Source organism: Carcharodon carcharias, chromosome 21, assembly GCF_017639515.1.
Source record: "Carcharodon carcharias isolate sCarCar2 chromosome 21, sCarCar2.pri, whole genome shotgun sequence".
Lineage (NCBI taxonomy): Eukaryota > Metazoa > Chordata > Chondrichthyes > Lamniformes > Lamnidae > Carcharodon > Carcharodon carcharias.
This window is the reverse complement of record NC_054487.1, coordinates 80,963,821-80,987,180: the sequence shown is the minus strand read 5'-3', so window position 1 is coordinate 80,987,180 and position 23,360 is coordinate 80,963,821.

The window sequence follows — 23,360 nt, the reverse complement described above, 5'->3', positions numbered from 1 at the left end:
TGGCAGCTCCTCCAAGTGAGTGAGGGGTCTAATGTGGGCCACTGCACCCCCCTGATCTGGGACCTCTCCCTGCTGCTGTGAGCCAGCTTCTCCTGCATGAAAGCAGATGGAGAGAGTGTGAGCAGGACACATGGCGCTGAGTGGAATGTTTGTGTGGTGATCGGAGCCATGGACGGGATTAGAGGGTACGAGCCTGATGGAGATGTGAGGGGGTGTGAGAGAGTTAGTGGTGTTGTCCCTTGAGGTGTGAGATCCCTGTGGATGTGTGATGGGTTTGTGAGCGTGTGAGTTGAGAGCGATGAGGTGGGTGACTTCCCTGGCAGCATGGATGAGGTTGTTCATCCTCTTCCTGTACTGGAGGGCTGACTTCTTGTGGGCAGCATTGGCACTGACCACCGCTTCCACTGTCACCCTAGCCAGATTGATGATGTTGCTGCCCCCCCCTTGTCGCCAGAGCCGGTGGCGGGGGGGGGTGCTTTCTCATCTTCACCACATTATATGTTAACCAGGTGGAGCAGATTGCCCACCTGTAATAGAAGCTGGTTCGCATTTCGTGGGTTACATCCAGTTGAAGATTGAACGTGCTCTTTAATGGGCATGTAATTCACTGTGACAGATTGCATCACCACCACTAACAGCCCCCCCCACCCCCACTACTGCCATCCGTGTCCCCCCCCCACCCCCCAACACAACCTCACGCGATGGACCTTTCAACCTTGAAGGGCACAGTCTTAGAGTTAGACAGTGGTGTAGTGGTAACGTCACTGGAGTAGGCCCAGACTCTGGGGACATGGGTTTAAATCCCACCATAGGCACTGGTGGAATTTAAGTTGAATTAATAAAATCTGGGGTGAGCAGGACACAGTGATGGTGACCATGGCAACTATCATTCTTTGCCATAAAGACCCATCTGGTTCATTAACATGGGAGGAAATCTGCCATCCTTGCTAGGCCTGGCCTATGTGTGACTCCAGACCCTCAACAATGTGGTTGACTCTGAAGTGCCCTCAAAATAGCCCAGCAAACCACTAAGTTTGCAGGCAATTAGGGATGGGCAACAAATGCTGACCTTGCCAGTGGTGCCCACATCCCATGAAAGGATAAAAAGGTCATCTCATAGAAAATAAATGATATTAATTCCGATTAAACCAGTGAGACAACTGAATGAATTTGTACCAAAGCTAATCAAGGACTGGTATCAAAAGGTTCAAAGGCCAATGCAGGTAAAAATGCTGCAATATTATCACAATAAATACTGTGATTGTGGATAATGCTGGGCATTTTGAACAGATTTTTAAAAAAAGTTCATTCACTGAGCTGGGCCAGCATTTATTGCCAGTCCCTAATTGCCCTTGAGAAGGTGGTGGTGAGCTGCCTTCTTGAACCGCTGCAGTGTGTTTGTATGTGGTGTGGGGAGCAGTGCTGCTAGGGAGGGAGTTCCGCTGAGGAGCAATAAATAATATGGTCAGTAACATGAATGAGAAAATGCTGCCTCAGTTGATCTCAACTAAGGCGCAGAGTTTCTGCAAACATTCCAATCTATTAAGTCATCTCCTCTTCTCCAACCTGACTTCCTGCTTAGGTAATGCGACATTTCACATCAGATGCGTTTGCTGCCATTGCACATGCAGTCACCACAGATAGCTGGCTGCACCAGTGAAACTAAACTCACCCAAACAGAGAGAACAGTAATAAAAACAAAAATAAAAATACCTGGAAAAACTCAGCAGGTCTGGCAGCATCTGCGGAGAGGGACACAGTTAACGTTTTGAGTCTGTATGACTCTTCAACAGAATACTGGGAGCTCAGTGAAAGGGCAATAAGGCCAGTTGACTCAGTCACTCGTTTGGTTGAAGTGTTTCTTTCGTGTATTGATAAATCCTAGGATTGTCTTTCTTAAATTTATGATGTTTACTCACTTTGTCTGAAGAGTAAGGATATCACATTGGCCGTTGGAGTAAAGTGGCCAGGCGTTGGTGTTTTGTGGGGAGGGGGTGCGAAAGGAGTGGTGAGCGGGGTGGCAACGATGACCAGAGGGGCGAGCAAGTGGGTGGCGTCCAACGGGCAATGGCCACACACAACGATGATGTCAGAAGCACCGTGCATGCGCCTACGGAAAGAGTGGGAGCCGACTTCCTGTTTCAGGCGTGCAGCAATGACATCAGCTGCGCCGACTTCCTGTTCCAGTGTGGCGGCAAGAGATACAGAGTTTTATATAGGACCCTACGGCACAGAGTTTGGGTTTTGAAATGCAACCATTACAAAATGTTCTATCTGGCCTGCCATAGTCATGTGACCTCTGCCATGAGGGTATGTCTGGGGTCAGCCATGTTATATTTGGTTCAATAAACACATCACCCTAGAAAGACTGTAGTCTTTGAGCTCGTAGCACACAGAAGGAGGCCTTTTGGCCCAAAATGTCTGTGCTGGCTCTTTGAAAGATCTATCCAATTCATCCTGTTCTTTCCCCATAACATTGCAATTGTTTCCTTTTAAACTATTTCCAATTCCCTTTTGAAAGTTGCTATTCAGTTTGGAACCAGCACCCTTTCAGGCAGCGCTTTCTAGATCATAACCACTCACTATATCTCCTCTCTGTCTCTTTGCCAGTTACCTCAAATCTGTGCCCTCTGGTTACTGGCCCTCCTGCCAGTGGAAACGGTTTCTCCCCATCTCCCCTATCGAAGGCCCTCGTAATTTTGAACACCTCTATTAAACACTCTCCTGGCCCTCTCTGCTCTGTGGAGAGGAATCCCAGCTTCTCCAGCTCCTCTGTGTAACTGAAGCGATGCAGCATTCATCACCCATTTCCAAAATATCACCCATCACGTGGGGTTAGGCTGGATGCCTCTTTTTCACTGGCCGGGGTTTTCTGGTCCCAGTGCAGGGGACCCGCTCCGGGAGGTTAAGCGGTGCAGCCATAAGTCCATTGACTTTTGGCAGGTCTGGACAATCCCGGTGATGGGAGGGGACAGGAAAACCCCGCCCAATGGGTTTGCTGACCTCCTTCTGCACTGCAAGTGCCAAGAATGCACAGTTTAATTCCAGCCGTGAGACCTTGCATGCCATTAAAATGACCATTACGCTGCAATAGGCACCAGTGATGAACTCTACCCAGATACTTAATGCTGTGAGAAAAGGTTACGAAGAGATTCCTCCCGACCATTACAGTTAAGTAAAGCTCCAGAACAAGAATTAGGAGCAGGTGTAGGCCATTCAGCCCCTCGATAGGGTTCTGCCCTTTGATAGGGTCGTGACTGATCTGACTGTGGCCTCAGCTCCATGTTCCTGTTCCTGTCCACCCCGCCATAACCCTCGACTGCCTTGCCAACCAAAGACCTGTTGAACTCAGCCTTGAATTAACTCAATAACCTCGTCTCGGCAGCTGTCTGGGGATAAGGATCCCACAGACTACTGACTCTGAGAGGAAAAAATTCTCCTCATCTCCGCCTTAAATGGAAGACCCCTTGGATCTTACGGCCCCCGCACCCCCCCAGCCCCGCCCCTCCACCCCAGCCCACCCGCCTCTCTCCCCCGCTGGGTGTGCGTTCGGTTGTGGGGAGAGCATGTAAAATACGAGGGGTGTCCAGCCATCCCGTTTCTCGTATGCAGCATTTCCATTCCCCCCCCCGAAGAATGACCAGGCCTCAGGAATCAGGCAGGGCTCTCCCTCGCCTGTAGATTGTTTTTTTTAACCAGAACACTCTGTCAACTAGGAACTCTCTGACTCGCAATGTTCTGCAGGCCAATTCAACTTCATTTAAATTGTCCAGATGACACTTATGCAGCACCATCCACAATCTTGAGGCCTCCTAAAGTATTTTACAGCGAATGAAGCGTGGTCTTTGTTACAATGTAGGAAGCGTGACAGCCAGTTTGCGCACAGCAAGATCCCACAAACAGCAATGTGACAACGATCTGCTTGATGTTGGGTCAGAGTTGAACATTGCCTTGGATACCAGGGAGAACTTTTTTTTGGATATGATGCCATGAGACCTTTGACATCGAACCGAGAGGGCAGCATCTCTGACAATGCAGCACTCCCTCAGTTGTTCACTGGAGTGTCAGGTTTTCTGAATCAGAAGTGAGAGTGCTACCCACTGAGCTAAAGTTAACACTTTATGTGAAGTAGGCCAATTAGCCTATGTGGCTTTTCCTGTTTAACAGGCTCTAGGGGCTGAATGGCATCCTTCTGTTCCTGTGTAACAGGCTGTAGGGGCTGAATTGTCTCCTCCTATTCCTGTGTAACAGGCTCAAGGGGCTGAATGGCCTCCTCCTATTCCTGTGTAACAGGCTCTAGGGACTGAATGGCCTCCTCCTGTTCCTGTGTAACAGGCTCTAGGGACTGAATGGCCTCCTCCTGTTCCTGTGTAACAGGCTCTAGGGGCTGAATTGTCTCCTCCTGTTCCTGTGTAACAGGCTCTAGGGGCTGAATGGCCTCCTCCTGTTTTGGATTTCCAGCATCCGCAGTTTTTTTGTTTTTATCTCCTCCTGTCAGGTTGCTCAGCTCCTTGGCTCCTGGTTTCTGTGGTAATATCTCCATCTTTTGACAGTAGATGGTAGTGCAACACCAGGGGACCTTTGACTTCAAAAAAACTAAAATACAATTTGAGAAGCAATTTCTTCAAAAGTTGAGAAGAAGATAGCAACATTTGATCATTCATTCACAGGATGCGGGCATCGCTGGTTAGGCCAGCATTTATTGCCCACCCCTAATTGCCCTAAAGAAGGTGGTAATGTACTGCTTTCCCGACCTGCTGTAGTCCATGTGGTGTAGGTACACCCACAGTGCTGTTAGGGAGGGAGTTCCAGGATTTTGACCCACTGACAGTGAAGGAACGGTGATATATTTCCAAGTCAGGATGGTGTGTGACTTGGAGGGGAACTTCCAGGTGGTGATGTTCCCCATGTGTCGCTGCCCTTGTCCTTCTAGATGGTAGTGGTCATGGGTTTGGAAGGTGCTGTCTGAGGAGTCTTGGTGAGTTCCTGCAGTACATCTTGTAGATGGTACACACTGCTGCTACTGTGCATCAGTTGTGGTGGGAGCGAGTGTTTGTGGATGGGGTGTCAATCAAGCAGGGCTGCTCTGTCCTGGACGATGTCAAGCTTCTTGAGTGTTGTAGGAGCTGCACTCATCCAGGCAAGTGGGGAGTCCTGACTTGTGCCTTGTAGATGGTGGACAGGCTTTGGGGAGTCAGGAAGTGAGTTACTCACCACAGGATTCCTGGCCTCTGACCTGCTCTTGTAACCACCGTTTTTATATGGCTAGTCCAGTTCAGTTTCTGGTCAATGGTAACCCCCAGGATGTTGATAGTGGGGGATTCAGTGATGGTAATGCCATTGAAAGTCAAGGAGCAATGGTTGGATTCTCTCTTGTTGGAGATGGTCATTGCCTGGCACTTGTGTGGTGAGAATGTTACTTGCCTCTTGTCAGCCCCGAGCCTGGATATTGTCCAGGTCTTGCTGCGGTGGGACATGGACTGCTTCAGTATCCGAGGAGTTGTGAATGGTGCTGAACATTGTGCAACCATCAGTGAACATCCCCACTTCTGACCTTATGATGGAACGAAGGTTATTGATGAAGCAGCTGAAGATGGTTAGGCCAAAGGCACTACCCTGAGGAACTCCTGCAGTGACCTGGAGCTGAGGTGACTGACCTCCAACAACCACAACCATCTTCCTTTGTGCTAGGTATGACTCCAACCAGTGGAGAGTTCCCTCTCTGATTCCCATTGACTCCAGGTTTGCTAGGGCTCCTTGCTGCCACACTCGGTCAAATGCTGCCTTGATGTCAAGGGCGGTCACTGTCACTTCACCTCGGGAGTTCAGCTCTTCTGTCCATGTTTGAACCAAGGCTGTAATGAGGTCAGGAGCTGAGTGGCCCTAGTGGAACCCAAACTGGGCATCAGTGAGCAGGTTATTGCTAAGCAAGTGCTGCTTAATAGCTCTATTGATGACCCCTTCCATTACTTTACTGAGGGTGGAGAGTAGACTGATGGGTCGGTAATTGGCTGGGTTGGATTTGTCCTGCCTTTTGTGGATAGGACATACCTGGGCAATTTTCCACATTGCCTGGGAGATACCATTGTTGTAACTGTACTGGAACAGCTTGGCTAGGTAGTGGAAATTAATGAAAAGAATAATTATCAGAAGACTGTGCAAAATGGTGTGATTTTGTGAAGTATAGATCAGCAGAGAGATCTTGGTGTCCGTACACAAAAATCCTTAAACCACAAAGCTTGTGTTTATAAAGTACCGATTACAGGTAAAACAGGCAAAGTGTTATCAAATAAAATTGAGACTGAGCCTCACAAGCTCCCCTCCAAGTCACTCACCATCCTGACTTGGAAATATTCCTTCACTGTCGCTGGGTCAAAATCCTGGAACTCCCTCCCTAACAGCACTGTGTGGGTGTACGTACACCACATGGGCTGCAGCGGTTCAAGAAGGCAGCTCATCACCACCTTCTCAAGGACAACTAGGGATGGGCAATAAAAAGGCTTTTCAGCAAAGCCCACACCCTGTGAAAGAATTTTTAAAAAATTAACCAGTTTTTACAACCAATATTGGTCACACCAGCATAGAATAAATGTGATAATGAAGGGAAGGCACCAAGTGTTTAGCTTCACAGGAACTGCAGTAAACATCTGGAACAATTTCAAAGGGCTGCAGAAGCTGAAACTTTCAAGACTAAGATTGATAGAATAAGGACAGCAAGGGGACAGGAGGTTAGGTTTGAGGGTACAAGTCAGCTTCACAGAGCTGAACAACTTAAACTGAGAAAGTTTTATCAGAAAACACAGGGAGCTCAGTCTTGTTAGTTAGCCTATTGTTTACCTTGTCCAGAAATTTCACTGGCTAGTCTAGGGGGGCAGTTAGGATCAACCGAAAGCCCACACTTCCAGCACTGCAGCATCCCCTCAGTCCTGTCCGGAAGGATCAGCCTAGATTTACCAGTCTCACCTCAGGAGTGAGATTTGAACCCACAGCTTTCCTCACTTGAGAGGGTGAACATGCTACCAATGAGCCCCAGTGGAGAACGGACAATGTGTCTGTGTGATGCACCCTCTTTAGTACATTCAAATGTAACTGTTTGTATTCTCTTCCAAAAAGAGTTTGTGCCAATGTTGTTTATTATCTTTTTAAAGATCATTTACTTATTCACTGTTGACATTAAATTATTTTTCTCCCAGGCTCTTGGACAATTATATTTGTGCCATTTATTAATGTAAATCTTTAACTACTATTTTTGTCCCAATGGGGGATCTTTTGTTTCTGGGTAAATGAATTAAAACTAATTGGGTGGAATTGTCCCAGATTTGCACTAAGGGCAATAGCGGGTGGGTAAAATGATGTTATACTTGCTGGCTGCAATGACGGCTTCTCACCCCATATCGTCCCAAACCCCCCACGTTAATTACGCTTTCCCAGGAAAGGTGCTGTTTCCAATGGCGGACGGTCTCTCATTCGCCCGCCCACCATCACCTCACCACTGCATCACGCCAGGCACCGTATTTAAATTCCAGCCGCGCGCAGACCTCTCACTGCTTCCAGCCCACGGCTGCTGCACAGAAGACACGGCCCCCAAAGAGACTGCAGCCCCCAGATTCAGTGACATGTCCCCTGAGAGACTTTTGGATGCTGTGGAGGGCACTGTGATGTCCTCTACCCCCGCTCTGGCCACAGGATGGGCAGCAACATCACCAATCCGGCTTGGGAGGCAGTGACAGCAGTGGTCAGCACCAACGCCCTGCAAAAGAGGACAGCCACCCAGTGCCGCAAGAGGATGAATGATCTCCTCCAATCCGCCAGGGTGATTCACTCTCAACTCACACACTCACAAACCAACACACACCCACAGGGACCTCACTCACTGCCGGTTCAAGGGACATCACCATTCTCTCGCTCACCCTCACCGTCATTGTCCTCATCCCATCCGTGGGATCACTCACCATCCACACATACCAGGCATACCTATCATCTGGCCTGACAGGTGTCCTGCTTACACTCTCTCTATCTCTATTCATGCAGGACAAGCTGGTACATAACAAGAGGGAGATATCGCAGACCGGTGGAGGAATGCCTGAAATCAAGGTCCTCACGGACTTTGATTACAGAGCCATCCAGCTGGCTGGCGACAATTTGAACCAATCCTGTGCTGACGGTGAGATCAGTGCTGCTCTACCAAGTGAGAGTCCAACAGTGCAACATCCATCAGATAACCATGCTGTGAGTGATGTGTCCTGTTTCACAGGTCACTGCCATGCACTAAATATCTCCCCTTGTTTCCACAGGCACATCTGGGAAACAGCCGACAGAGTCCATGACCCAGGACCTCCAATCAAGGCCTGAAGAAACCTCTGAAGAGAAACCTGAAGACCCGTCACAGGGCTCACCCACACCCACTAGCACAGAGACACACACAGTCGATGGGACCTAGCTTTAGAGTAGCCTTGGGATCACAATCTGGTGAGCACATCGCACTGTCTGATCCACAGCAGACGGCAGCAGGGATTTCCCAGGTGTCCGGCACTCGGAGGACTGCTGGAGGCCAGAACGTTGCTGAGTCCGAGTCAGATGACGAGTCTCTGGACTCGGTCATGTTGCAGTTGCTGGAGCTGCAAAGACAAGCTCGGGAACATCAGGAAGGGATGTCCGCTGCACTCCTCAGAGTGTAAGGCACGATGGAGGAGTCCATCCGCCTTCATTCGGAGGTGATAGCGCTGGCATTGCCAACGCACTGAGGTCAAAACTGGCTGCCATGAAGACCTTGGTCCAGAATGTCACTCCTGCACTGCTGCGCGGGCTGAACTCTATCGCTGATGCCATAGTTGGTCAACAGTGTGTAGACGAGAGGGGTGTGAGGCAGCTCTATCTCACTCCAGCTACCTCTTCTCTTCAAGGAGTCAGCCTGGGGTCCTCAGACACCCATAGGGAGGGGGATTAGCAGTTGCTCACTCAAGGCCCATCCATCCAGTTGACTCCGGGAGTGTCCGGCCCATCCAACTCCCCTCTTCCTGTGACCTCAGCAACTCCAGCTTCAGACTGGAGGAGGGTGTCACTGCCACACAGCAGGACCCCGAAAACAGGCCGGGGTCTTCCAGATCTCGAACCCCCAGAGGACGCCTGCCAAGGTCATCAGTCAGGAGGCTGCCTCCACCTCTGCTGTGGATATCCAGGGAGCACCAAGACGCAGTGACAGGGTTTGGAAAGTTAAGGAGAATTAGCTGCACAGCCTGGGCATGGGTGTTAATCACTTGTACATACTGTTCACTATTGTCAATAAACTCCCAAGAATGTCTCCCTGCCTATGGCTCCTTGTTCTGATGAGTAGTGTTCTTGTCACTCAGATGTGAAACCTTTCTGCATAAGGTAAAGGCAGGTGTCTCAGTCCAGGGCCTCTTCCCTGTGTCTGTGCAACCTTCAGACCAAAGTGATGGTCTGGCCTCACACTCCCTGGAAATGTTGTGGGCAGTTGCCACAGAGTTCCCTCATTCTCTCTGTGTGCTCTCAGCACCATTAAGGTGGGGATGGCCCCCATCTCTTCAGCATCTGTGACCAGTGACATTGTGCTCCTGAAAGTCTCAGGTACTGCATCAGATGCGTCTAAAGTTTCATGGCTGTGTCTCTATATGATCCTGATCACAGAGCACAAGGAAGCTGCCCTCGGCCAGACAGGAGTCACACATTCTCAGAGACTATATGAAGATATATGGAATGTCCTCGCTGCATGTCATCACCATCCTCCTGCAATTGAGTGACTATTAGGGCCTCCACTGCGTCTCCATAACAGAAGCATTATCACAGAGGGTATGTGCACTGCCATAAGCCAGACTGGAGTCAAACGTTCACAGATGTGATGTGAGGATCTTATGGTGTCTCCTCACTGTCTGTCGTCATCATCCTCCACAAATCTAGCAGCCTCCTGAGCCCGTCTGCCTCGTCTAGCCAGTGCGAGGGTCTCATCCCCATCATTGTCATCTCCGAGGACCTCCCCACCCTCATCCCGGTCAGCGTCCTCCTCATCGGAGGAGACCTCCAGCTCCTCCATCTCCTCCTCAGCCAGCTCCTCTCCCCATTGCAGTGCCAGGTTGTAAAGAGCGCAGCAGGCACTGATGATGTGTGACACCCTCTGCAGACTGTATTGCAGGGCTCCACCAGACCGGTCCAGGCACTGGAACCTCATCTTCAGCATCCCGCTGGTCTGCTCCACTAAGTTATGATCTGCAGCATGAGCCTCATTATACTGTCGCTCTGCTGCAGTCTCAGGCCACTACACGGGTGTCATCAGTAACGGCCTCTGTGGATAGCCCTTGTCCCCAAGGAGCCATCCCTGCAGCTTCTGTGGACCCTGGAAGGCTTCAGGGATCTGTGACGGCTGAGGATGTAGGAGTCATGCACACTCCCTGGACATCATGCGCAGACCTGCAGGATGTGTTTGTGGTGTCGCACACCAGCTGCACATTCAGTGAGTGAAACCCCTTGCAGGTTATGTAGCCCACCGTGTATTGCGACAGAGATCTGAGTGCCACATGAGTGCAGTCGATCGCATCCTGAACCTATGGGAAACCCGAGATCTGGGCGAATCTAATCGCTCTCGCGTCCTGGCTGTTCTGCTCCCGGGCAAAACGCATAAAGTTGTGTGGCCCTTGAGAAGATGGCATCTGTAACCTTGTGGATGCATTTGTGGGTGGAGGCTTGTGAGATCCCCCAGAGGTCACCTGTGGAGCCCTGAAAAGAGCCACTGGCATAGAAATTGTGTGCCACTGTTATTTTCACGGCCACTGGCACTGGATGCCCTCCATGTCCCCGTGGTGCCAAATCCTGCAGCAGGTGACAGATGTGACCGACCAGTTCCATAGACATGCACAGTGTTCGGTGACACTGGTTCTTGGTCACCTGCAGGAATGAAAGGCAGCGTCTACAGACCCTGGGTGTCGCTAGGCGCTGTCTAGCAATGGCTCGCTGTGGCTCTTCTGCAGCGTCTGTGGGAGCCCAGCAACCCCTTCTTCCTGAGGGTGTTACTCCTCCCTCTGCCCATCCAGGCACCTGCCTCGTTCTCTTCTCCTTCATCTCCGCTCTCTGTACACCACGAGGCATACAGCTAGTTCACCAGGCTCCATTATCCTGATGTACGCCTCCTGCAGGATGAAAGAGAGAGACACGTGGTTAGCATGGGCGTACTAATAACCTAAAACAAAAACAGAATTACCTGGAAAAACTCAGCAGGTCTGGCAGCATCGGCGGAGAAGAAAAGAGTTGACGTTTCGAGTCCTCATGACCCTTCGACAGAACTTGAGTTCGAGTCCAGGAAAGAGCTGAAATATAAGCTGGTTTAAGGTGTGTGTGTGGGGGGCGGAGAGATAGAGAGACAGAGAGGTGGAGGGGGTTGGTGTGGTTGTAGGGACAAACTAATAACCTGTCCTGGTTAAGTGTGGAGGCCCCTTGATGATTTCCAGAGAGTGCTGGCCACCACTTGGATGGCTAGAGATTAGTGCGCTGCATGGCTGCCCGAAACCCCACCCACCTCCACTCTACTCTACCCAGCCGATTGGCAGCAGCTTCACCCACTGGACTGCATGCTGTGCTCTCAGCTCTGCAACATTACTGTGCACTCATCTCTGAGTTCCCCTCAAAGTGCAGCCCCGCCAAGTGCACGCCTCTTATATGCTGTTGTATATATGTTCAGAGTAATGAGTCTGAAGAGCTGGCGTTATAATGATGGGCCGATGTATTACAATGAGGTTCCCGACATAAGACGTTGGGGAATATGACCTGCCATTAATGGGCTGAGCGGATGATCGCAAACTGGTTTCACGAAGTCATCAAACCGATTTTTGTCCTTCTCGCCACGTTGTCTGCTCACACCACCGAACACGCCCCACAGGTCAGCGGGCACGGACAATTCCATCCAAAGCCTTTCTCCCTCAAACCAGTTCCCGTATCTTGTGATGAAAGTGATACAGCCCCACCCTCTGCTGGTGGACAGATGCTACTACACAAGCAAGGGTTGGGGGGGGGGGGGGGGCGAAATCAAGGATTCAATTAGGCGGCAGCATCAATCCAAAACGACAGGAACACAGAACCACCTCACACAGAGGTGAAAGTGCTACCAATGAGCCACAGTGGAGACCTGACAATGTGCACATGTGATGCACGCCCTTTAATAAATTAAAATGTACTTGTTTGTGTTTTTTTTCCCAAAAAGTATTTACGAGTGTTGCTTTGTGCCTTGGTCATTTATTGCCTTTTTTTAAGATCATTTACTTGCTCACTAAGAACACCCAGGCTTTTTGATAATATTTGTGCCATTCATTAACATTCAGCAATTTTATTCCCAAAAGACCTCTTATCATTTTATCAAAACAAAACATTTGAATGTGTTTGAGCCATGTCTCGCATTTAAAAAAAAAATCAAAGTAGACTTGTTAAATATTAATCTCTCGGTTTGCACCTCCTCTGCAACAAACACTAATTTATTCCTCATTAGCTGCTGTGAAATATATGAAGTTAAAATTAATGTTAATCTGTAATAAATTTGTCATGTCCTGCTTATTTTGGGACATTCAGTCAAGCCTGTAGGTCTACACTTTTACCACTAGATGGAGACTTTGCCTACCCGTCCCCTTCAGAAACATTACACCAGCAACTTGCATTTATAAAGCACTTTAAATGTACTTCAAACAAAGTGTCCTGAGGCGTTTCACAGCAGCGATTCCGAGACAAAATCTGACGCTGAGCCACGTAAGGTGACATGAAGGAACGTGGGGATATAAGGAGCCTCTTAAAGGAAGGAGGAGAGACAGAGAGGTGGAGAACTTAACCGGAGAGAACTTCGGAGCTAAGGGCCCAGGAGTCTGAAGGCAAAGCCACCAACGGTGGAGCGATTAAAAATCGGGGATGCTCAGGAGGCCGGAATTAGAGCAGCGCAGATATTAATACACCCCGAGGGTGATTGGTTTTATCCTGGCTTTCTGTGGCGATGGTTAGTTGTTTAGAGGAAGCACCATCTCTCGTGGCAGTTGCTTCTGTTCCCTGCTGACGTTGGCAATAGATATACTCGGACTGAGAAAGAATTGAATCTGAATTTGCATAGCGCCTTTCCCCACCTCAGGATGTCCCAGAGTGTCGCGCAACCAATGAAGTGCTTTTTGAAGTGTGGTCGCCGTTGTAATGTGGGGAAACATGGAGGCCAATTTACGCACAGCAAGACCCCACAAGCAGCAACAGACGATGACCAGGAGACCTATCGGGTCGTCAAGTCGGCTGGGGGGGGGGGGGGGCGCGGGTAGTTATCAGCCCCGGGGACACCCAGGGAAAGCTCTGTGGTCCCTATCAACTTAGGCCCCCCCCCCGACAATATCTTGTTTCATTGAACTGTCTCCTTTGAAAATGGACTGGAACCAGATTGACGTCAGAGCAACGCTGAGTATGTTTACATCACTGCTCTGCCTCGCTTTCCACCTCTTAGCCTTTCTGCTAATTGGCCAGGGTGAGATCGCAGTCCGGGGCCGATCGTGGGCGGGGGTCAGTTTCCCAGGCCCACCGATCGCGTCCCCACACCAACCAAAAACTCCTGCCCGTAATTTATCCATAAAATTTCTAAAAGTGCATTCCAAAACATTTCAAATTGGAAATGACAGAAAGTCAACTTCCCTCCATACAGCATGTTCCATTCTGAGGCACTTCAATACTATTTCAATGCTCAGTGTGTATCCACAATGTACATTACTAGTCAGGCATACAGCCCGTGGGGTTTTACACTGTTCCCAGCCCCTTGGTGCACACTCACTGAAAGACCTTAGACAGCGACCCTTTCCCATTGGGCCTTTGCAACGGCTGCCCCAAGCTTTAGTGCGTCCCTCAGCACATAGTCCTGGACCTTGGAATGTGCCAGTCTGCAACACTCAGTCGGGGACAACTCTTTGCGCTGGAAGACCAACAAGTTTCGGGCAGACCAAAGAGCGGCTTTCACCGAGTTGATGATCCTCCAGCTGCAGCTGATGTTTGTCTCGGTGTGTGTCCCTGGGAACAGCCCGTAGAGCACAGAGTCCTGTGTCACAGAACTGCTCGGGATGAACCTCGACAGAAACCACTGCATCTCTCTCCAGACCTTCTTTGCAAATGCACAGCCCAGAAGGTGAGGGTCTGCTCCCCCACCCTGCAGCCGCTTCGAGGGCAGCATGGGTGGCACAGAAGCTACTGGTGTGCATGAAGGGCCTGATGGGGAGCACCTTCCTCACCACCAGCCAAGCTAGGTCCTGGTGTTTGTTTGAATGTTCTGGCAATGAGGCATTCAGCCAAATGACTTTGACAGTCTGGGAAACCCAATTACCTGAGATGAAGCAATAAAGCATAATATTACTGACTTCCTAAATAACACCCCCCCCACCCCCCCCACCCCCCCCACCCCCCCCCCCCCACCCCCCCACACCCCCACCCCCGCCCCCCCCACACCCCCACACCCCCACCCCCCCACCCCCCCACCCCCCCCACCCCCCCCCCACCCCCCCCCCCACCCCCCCACCCCCCCCCACCCCCCCCACCCCCCCCCCCACCCCCCCACCCCCCCCACCCCCCCACCCCCCCCACCCCCGCCCCACCCCCCCACCCCGCCCCCCCCCACAACCCCACCCCACCCCCCCACCCCGCCCCCCCCACACCCCCACACCCCCACCCCCCCCACCCCCCCCCACCCCCCCCCACCCCCCCACCCCCCCACACCCCCACCCCGCCCCCCCCCACACCCCCACACCCCCACCCCCCCCCCCCCCCCGCCCCCCCCCGCCCCCCCATCTCCTTAAGTTGATATTGACAGCACCCGGTTGTTAAAAACATGAACAGAAACTGAGTTAATCATCTCACTGCCTTTAATTACCACCGAGAGAGATACTTAATCCCTTTGAAACTGCTGCAAAAGGGGAATTTGCTCGAAAATGATACTATTCTGTGCCCTCAGCTGTGCTGAGTGGGTAGTCTGAGTCAGGAAATGTTCTCACTCTAGAGACTTGAGCACAAAGTTGAGGCTGACACATCCAGTGTAGTACGGAGGGAATACTACACTGTTAGAGATGTTACTTTTCAGAAGAGGTGTCAAATTGAGGCCCTGTTTGCCCTCTCAGGTGGATGTAAAATATTCCATGAAATTGACCAAGGCTCCTTCGACTGCACCTTCCAAACCCACAACCACTACCATCTAGGAGGACAAGGGCAGCAGACACAAGGGAACACCACCACCTGGAAGTTCCCCTCCAAGTCACTCACCATCCTGACTTGGAAATATATCACCGTTCCTTCACTGTCGCTGGGTCAAAATCCTGGAACTCCCTCCCTAACAGCACTGTGGGTGTACCTACACCACATGGACTGCAGCAGTTCAAGAAGGCAGCTCACCACCACCTTCTCAAGGGCAACTAGGGATGGACAATAAATGCTGGCCCAGCCAGCGACACCCACATTCCGAGAATGAATAACAAAAAAGGGGGAGTTCTCCCAGGAGCCCTGGCCAATGTTTAGGTTCTGGTGCCAAAATAAAACAGGAAAGGTGGCCAAACCATGGCTTACAAGGGAAATTAGAGATCATATTAGATCCAAGGAAGAGGCATACAAATTGGCTAAAAAAAACAACAAACCTGAGGATTGGGAGCAGTTTGGAATTCAGCAAAGGAAGGGTAGGCTTGCAGGGAACATAAAAACTGATTGTAAAAGTTTCTATCGGTATGTGAAGAGAAAAAGATTGGTGAAGACAAATGTAAGTCCCTTACAGTCAGAAACAGGGGAATTTATAATGGGGAACAAAGAAATGGCTGACCAACTAAATACATACTTTGGTTCTGTCTTCAAAGGAGGACACTAATAACATACCAGAAATGTTGGGGAACACAGGGTTTAGTGAGAGGGAGGGACTGAAAGAAATCAGTATTTGTAGGGAAATGGTGTTGGGGAAATTGATGGGATTGAAGGCCGATAAATCCCCAGGGCCTGATAATCTACATCCCAGAGTACTTAAGGAAGTGGGCTTAGAAATAGTGGATGCATTGGTGGTCATCTTCCGAGATTCTATAGACTCTGGAACAGTTCCTACAGATTGGAGGGTAGCTAATGTAACCCCACTATTTAAAAAGGGAGGTAGAGAGAAAACAGGGAATTATAGACCAGTCATCCTGACATTGGTAATGGTGAAAATTCTAGAGTACGTATTAAAAGATTTAACAGCTGAGCACATGCAAAACAGTGGCAGAAGCGGACAGAGTCAGCATGGATTTACGAAAGGGAAATCATGCTTGACAAATCTACTGGAATTTTTCGAGGATGTAACTAGTAGAGTTGATGAGGGGGAACCAGTGGATGTGGTTTATTTGGACTTCCAGAAGGCTTTTGACAAAGTCCCACATAAGAGATTAGAGTGTAAAATTAAAGCGCATGGGATTGGGGGTTGTGTATTGAGATGGATAGAAAACTGCTTGGCAGATAGGAAATAAAGAATAGGAATAAATGGGTCTTTTTCCAAATGGCAGACAGTGACTAGTGGGGTACCGTAGGGATCAGTGCTGGGTCAGCTATTCACAATATATACATTAATGATTTAGATGAGCGAACTAAATGTAATATCTCCAGATTTGCAGATGACTCAAAGCTGGGTGGGAGGGTGAGCTGTGAGGAGGATGCAGGGATGCTTCAGTGTGATTTGGACAAGCAGAGTGAGTGGGCAAATGCATGGCAGATGCAGTATAATGTGGGTAAATGTGAGGTTATACACTTTGGTGGCAAAAACCGGAAGGCAGATTATTATCTGAGTGGCTATAAATTGAGAGAGGGGAATGTGCAATGAGACCTGGGTGTCCTCATACACCAGTCGCTGAAGGTAAGCACGCAGGTGCAGCAGGTGGTAAAGAAGGCAAATGGTATGTTGGCCTTCATAGCCAGAGGATTCAAATACATGGGCAGGGATGTCTTGCTGCAATTGTACAGGGCCTTGGTGAGACCATACCTGGAATATTGTGTGCAGCTTTGGTCTCCTTATCTGAGGAAGGATGTTCTTGCTATAGAGGGAGTGCAGTGAAGGTTTACCAGACTGATTCCTGGGTTGGCGGGACTGACATATGAGGAGAGATTGAATCGGTTAGGATTATATTCACTGGAGTTCATAAGAATGGGGGGGGGATCTCATAGTAACCTATAAAATTCTAACAGCATTAGATAGGGTAGATGCAGGAAGGATGTTCCCGATGGTGGGGGAGTCCAGAACCAGGGGTCACAGTCTGAGGATATGGGGTAGACCATTTAGGACTGAGATGAGGAGAAATTTCTTCACCCAGAGAGTGGTGAGTCTGTGGAATTCACTACCACAGAAAGTAGTTGAGACCAAAACATTATATGTTTTCAAGAAGGAGTTAGATATAGCTCTTGGGGTGAAAGGGATCAAAGGATATGGGGAGAAAGCGGAAGCAGGCTATTGAGTTGGATGATCAGCCATGATCATAATGGTGGAGTAGGCTCGAAGGGCCAAATGGCCTACTCCTGCTCTTATTTTCTTTGTTTCTATGTTTATCTCTTAACCAACATCACTAAAACAGATTACTTGGTCATTATCACATTGCTGTTTGTGGGAGCTTGCTGTGTGAAAATTGGCTTCTGTGTTTCCTACATTACATCAGTGATTACACTTCATAAGTACTTCAATGGCTGTAAAGTACTTTGGGATGTCCTGAGGTTGTGAAAGGTGGACAAAATAGTTCATACAAAATAATAACTAAAGTGCTAATCACTCACTCATTTGGTGTGACCCATGAGTCAGTTAGTAGCCCTCTTACCTCTGAATCAGGTCGTTATGGGTTCAAGCTTCATTACTCCAGCAAAATACCACAGATGCTGGAAATCTGAAATAAAATCAGAAAATGCTGGAAAAGCTCAGCAGGTCTGGCAGCATCTGTGGAGAGAAGAACAGGGTTAATGTTTCGAGTCCATATGACCCTTCTTCAGAGATGAAGAAAGGTAGAAGTGGGTTGGATTTTATACTGTTTAAGAGGGGGTAGAGCAGAATAGAGGGTCAGGGATAGGTGGGAGCTAAGGAGAGAATGACAAAGATGTCATGGACTCAAGGCAAATGGAGTGTTAATGGTAGTGTTAAACACTAAGGAAGGTATTAATAGTGGCATAAAGGTCAGATAACGGAATGTGTTAATAGCAAAATATAGGAACAAGTTATGGATTGGCCCTGTGGGGTGGTGGAGGTGGGGTGGGGTGGGGGTTGGGAAAAGAAAATATATACTAAATGGAGGACAGAGTTCATGGCCTGAAGCTGTTGAACTCAATTTTAAGCCCGGAAGGCTGTAAAGTGCCTAATCGGAAGATGAGGTGCTGTTCCTCCAGTTTGCGTTGAGCTTCACTGGACTAATGCAGCAAGCCAAGGACAGACATGTGGGCATGAGAGCAGGGTGGAGTGTTGAAATGGCAAGCGACAGGGAGGTCTGGGTCATGCTTGCGCACTGAACGAAGGTGTTCCGCAAAGCGGTCACCCAGTCTGCGCTTGGTCTCTCCAATGCGGAGGAGACCGCCATTTAACTCCATACTTGGGGCGACGGAGAGAGTACTGCATTGTTAGAAGTACTGTTAAACTGAGGCTCATTCTGCTTTCTCAGGTGGGTATAAAAGAGTCCTCAGCACTTTTTCGATGAAGAGCAGGGGAGGTGCTATCTGGTGCCCCGGCCAATATTTATCTCTCAACCAACACCACTGACAAGATTATCTGATTGGTGCTGTTTGTGGGAGCTTGCTGTGCACAAATTGACTGTTCTGTTCCCTACATTGCAACAGTGACTATACTTCAAAAGTACTTCATTGGCTGTCAAGTTCTTTGGGGTGGTCTGATTTGGTGAAAGTCAAGTCCCCTTTTAAGTTATAGTCCAGGCCACCGTGTTTTCTACATCACAGCAGTGACTATAATTGAAAAGTGATTCATTGACCCTAAAGCATTTCAGGATGTCCTGAGGTGGTGAAAGGCGCTATATAAATGCAAGTCCTTTCTTTCTAACATGGAACTCCCGGAGTGTTTGTGGAAGAGGGAAATGCACTCTTTGTATGCTTAGGATTTGTTGCCTCAAAATTGAGGCGTACCTTAAATTGGCAAACGACGAAGAACTCGTTTGTTTGTGGAAAGAATACGATATTATCCGATTCGGGCTTTGTTTTGTTTCCATGCTGTTGCGGTTGGGTCAGTCCATCCCTTGAGGCTGACGGGTTGGCTCCAGTTTGAAAGTGGATGTGACTCTGCATTTTCTTTTTCATTTCGAACGGAATAAATTGGCCCACGACTGTTTGAAATCCTCCCAAGTCACTGTGCCAGATGAAACAGTGACTTCTCGGATCCTGCCCAAGGTCTGGCAATAATTACTGAGCACCAACTCAACAACACCAACCACTGAAACAATCCTTGGCAACGGCCGCGACCATTGCAAACCTCAGCTGTTCCAGAGGTGGGAATTAATGTTGGCAAGTTGCATTGAATGCCTAAGTGTCTTGTTCTGCTTGTTCCAAAAGTATTGCTAACCTGACTGAGTTCTGATGATCCTTTACCCAAATATGCTCCTTTAAGTTTAAATTAAATGTCGAGGGAAATGGTTTGGAAGAGTGCGGCTGTGTTGGGGGAAGATGTATTGTCCTGTGCAGTCAAAATAACTTGCTCTCTCCAATCGCCAGAGGTTAACATTTAGATGTATACTCAAGTTAGTTCAAACCTTTCACATTGCCAGCTTCAAGAATGTCTCCATATGGGCTCACTGCATCAGTGCGTGTGTCCCGAGAATAAGACAAATGTAATTAAGTTTCGTTGCTGATCATTTACTTTGTAACTGATTCCTAAGAGAGTCCTGCTGAGTCCAGGAAAAATTCTTCATCTGCTGAGAAAAGATTTTAGGTTTGTACACAGTGGGGTGAAAGATGGGGAAACAATGCTGCTGTTTCTTCACGCAGGCTCTGGTTTCAAGACCCACTCCAGAGACCTGAGCGCACAGTGCTAGCTAACATTCCTGGTGCAGCACTGAGGGAGTGCTGCAGTGCCAGAGGTGCTGCCTTTCATATGAAACATGAAGCCATGGCCCTGGTTGGCCTTCCCAGGTGGATGTAAAAGGCCCCGTGGCATTTTCTTAAAGGCGAGGAGGGGAGTTGTACCCAGCGTCCTGGCCTGCATTTATCTCCCAGCAAAGGACAGCAAAAAAAGGGATCATCTAGTCATTACCCCTGTCGCATCTGTGGGGTCTTACTGCGAGCAAATTGGCCGTCATTCATGTTTGCCTGCAGGGTCACACTCCAGTGAGTATCTCATTGGCTGTGACATGCTCTGGGACACCCCGAGTGTAAAAGCCACTGTATAAATGCAACTTCTTTCTTTTGAAGCGTTTTAATGATTGTAGGATCATAAATCGGTAAACCCGGGATTTCCTGGTTGTTATATTTAATAGGGTCTCAAATGAGCCGGCCACCTGCAAGGCTGTTTGAGGTCTCAGGGGTTGGTTGCTGCAACCTGTTTGCGAGTCTCCCCAGGCCCAGGTAAGGGTCCCATGCTCAGGGTTATGAGTCATGACCAACAGGGCAGATCAGCGTGTTTGCAATGGTGATGGCAGAGGAGCTAGAGCCTCGAGGGAGAACGGCCAGGCAGAGGATCCTTTGGGAAGAGGACTTATGTTTCCTTTAAGCATGAATGGGGAAGGCAGTGGGAAAACCACCTCAGGCATTCCTTTTCCCTCCTCCTGGTGCACATTGAAATTGAGAATGGGAGGCTTCAATGAGCAGCTGAGTTGGAAGGCGCAAGACCGCGAGGTGCGGAGAAATGAGTGAACAGCCCTGAAGCAGATCACTTGTACATGTCTAATGAACGAAGTGAGTTAACAGAAGAGTAATCTTGACAAATGACCTCCACAAAGTCAATGGGGATAAAGGGCGATTAATCCAAATTTCTATTTCTTGCTCCCAGTGGTGTATGAGATCAAAATCTTTCTTTTTGGATGCATTTGACAAATGAAACATTTAACCTCATGTAAAGCCAATGAATTTTGTAAAAAGTTCATTCTCAGGATGTGGGCTTCGCTGGCTGGGCCAGCATTTATTGCCCATGCCTAGTTGCCCCTTGAGAAGGTGGCGGTGAGCTGCCTTCTTGAACCGCTGCAGTCCATGTGGTGTAGGTACACCCACACAGTGCTGTTCGGGAGGGAGTTCCAGGATTTTGACCCAGCCACAGTGAAGGAACGGCGATATATTTCCAAGTCAGGATGGTGAGTGACTTTGGGGGGAACTTCGATTGGCTGGGAGCTCTCAGAAGGTGAGACCTTGCGCCCCCGGGGTCTTGATTCCAGGGGGAGGCCTTGCCAATGCCTGATTGACTTGTGGCTCATTGGGCCTTCCCGAAAAGCGGCAACGCGGGTCTCCTGCCAGCTCTCCAGCCACCAGGTGAGACCCCCAATGCCTCAATAAGATTCCACCCACAAACACAGACATACTCACAGGAATGGCAAAATCATCAAATAATCTTCTGGCAAGGAAATGTGTTTAATCACTAACATGGCAATTTCAGCCAGTTAAGTTCATGGTGGGAAATATAACAACAAAAGGATTCATTGATTGACGATGATTCACAAGCATAATCAGCCATAATTAGGACCTTCTTTGAATTAAAGTTAAAGCTTAAGGTGGCTCTTAGGCTCTTGTTAAAACAGGTATGAAGCTGATTGGTGCAGTCCTGAACATATCTCCATCTTACAGCTCTTCAAACATTGTTTATATCTCAGCATTTCTGGCTCAGGCATGTTGGCATTTAAGTGGATGCAGCTGTCTCTTTCTCATCCAAAATTGACAGTGAATGAGGACAGACAGAGAGAAAGAGGGGGAGAGAGAGAGGGAGAGAGAGAAGGGGAGGTGGAGGGAGAGAGGGAGAGAGAGCAAGAGGGAAAGGGTAGAGAGAAAAAGGGAGAGAGAGAGGGAGAGGAAGGGAGAAAGAGGGAGGTAAAGGGAGAGAGAGAGTGAGATAGGGAGAGAGAGAGTAAGAGATGGAGAAGGAGGGAGAGAAAGGGAGAGGGAGAGAGAGTGAGCGAGAGAGAGGGAGAGGGATACAGAGAGAGAGGGAGAGATCGAGAGAGAGAGAGAGGGGAGGAGAGAAAGAGAGAGAGAAAGAAAGTAATGGCAAGTGCACTAACCTAGTGAATAGGACTCAAGTGAGCATATCCTGAGATCACTCGCTATTGTTCAATGACTGGAAATGCTATCAAAGTCTCTGACACTAATTTCTGTCCTTTGAACAAGATAAACTGACACATCAAAGTGAATTGCACATCAATAAATTTTATTTTGATCCCTTCTTGTGATAAGGACATTGCTAGCAAGGCCAGCATTTATTACCCCTTCCTAACTGCCCATAAAGAAGATGATTCTGGGTCTCCTGTTATACTTTATGTTGCAAAGGTTGGCCAACATTGCTGTTCAGCAGGTTTTTGACCCAGTGGCCATGAAGTCTGGGTGGAGTGTGTGACGCGGAGTGACACCTGGAGGTGATGGATTCTTCTCAAAGCTCCTGCTCCCTTGTTCTTCTCGATGGTGGAGGACATGGTTTTGGGAGGTCATGTTTACAGCAAGACCTTTGATTGGGGTCTTAGGGATAGACTGTAAACGCCCAGGAACATTGGTGAGTACCAATAGATATCCTGAAGCTCATTGAAATGCATGACGTTCCTGTCAGAAAGATAATAATTTTCATAATATTATTGGAATTTATTGTAAAGTAGAGTAATAGTGAGTGTCTATATGTGTGTGTTAGTGTGTGTTTGTGTGTGTTTTAATTGCTGGTCTGGGTGCTTTGATGTGTCAGATGGGAAACCAGGTTTGAAATGCTAAAATGTGTAAATGTGGGTGAAGTTTTAGAATGTGAGGTGTAAAGGGAACATTTGCATTTTTAACATAAACCAGAGTAGCTTGAATTCAAAAGAGAGGGTGAAATGTTACACCTAACCAGAAGAAGTTAAGAAACAGTGGGCAGGATTTTTTGTCCCGTGAGCTGACAGGCGCCCGAGCCGAACAGGAGTGAAATAGTGCGCGATGACGTTGTGTGAGCATCCTGATGTCATCGTGCACTCTCGCAGTCTTTTGGCCAGCGGGTGTGGGTGAGAGGCGGTGATGTGCCCACTGACAATTAAAAGGCTTAGTAAGGCCCTTAAGTAATTACTTAAGCTGCATGTTTTGCTGCCCGTCCAACTGTTCGGTTGCCAGGCAGCCTTTGCATTTTTAATGAAATCTCATCCACGGGCAGGATGAGGTTTCCAACATTGACCAAAAGAGCAATGAAAAGATTTTAACATCCCTTTTTGCACCTCCCT